This window comes from Geospiza fortis, unplaced genomic scaffold (assembly GCF_000277835.1).
Source record: "Geospiza fortis unplaced genomic scaffold, GeoFor_1.0 scaffold145, whole genome shotgun sequence".
Lineage (NCBI taxonomy): Eukaryota > Metazoa > Chordata > Aves > Passeriformes > Thraupidae > Geospiza > Geospiza fortis.
This window is the reverse complement of record NW_005054362.1, coordinates 4,150,141-4,150,936: the sequence shown is the minus strand read 5'-3', so window position 1 is coordinate 4,150,936 and position 796 is coordinate 4,150,141.

Below are 796 nucleotides of genomic sequence, written 5' to 3'. Positions count from 1 at the left end.
TGCTGCTGCTGCCCAGCCGTGCAAGCAGCTCTGCTGTGGATCCTGCAAAGGCTTTTCCAGCTGTTGGATTCGCTCCTTCTCCCACCCGCACTCCCCTGGGATGGCATTTTCCAAAACAAATGCATTTGCGGGATGCATATGGGGAAGTGCCTCTCTGTGTCTATGCCCACATCGTGTCCTTTTAAAAGGCGACTTTTTGTTCATGGCAAACACTGCCGGGCTCCTCCCTCTCCTCTCTCCCACCCTCGTTTGGTGAGGGGCAGGACAGAGGGACAGGCCAAGTGCCACCAGCGCTGCCCATGTGCCATCCGTGCTGCCACTTTCAGAGCTGTGGTGTGAGGAGCAGCAGACACGACCTTGACTGTGGGAAGGTGGCACGGGGAGCGAGGTTCACCCCCCCAGCCATGGCAGGGAAGGGGACAGTGGGGACAGGCAGGGGACAGGGGTGGCACTGCACCCTCCCGTTGGGTACAGCCAGACCCCCGTGGCAGGAGCTGCTCCTCCAGGGTCCCGCAGAGCTGGAGGGGTCCCACACCCCCAGAAGGCACAGCCAGGCTCCATCTGCACCCCGACCCAGCCTTGGGGACCCCAACACCCATCAGAGCCCGTGAGGGAGCCTGGAGCCACCAACCGTGTGTGTGACAGCAGTGCCAACAGGGACTGGGGGGAAGGCAACAGGAGAAGGGCACCATTTCTAGCAGGGCACAGAGTGCCACCGCCACTGCCGCCACTGTCACCGCCTGCCAGCCCCTGGCCATGCATGGAAGGGGCCGGCTCGGGGGGGGGCCGGGGCCAG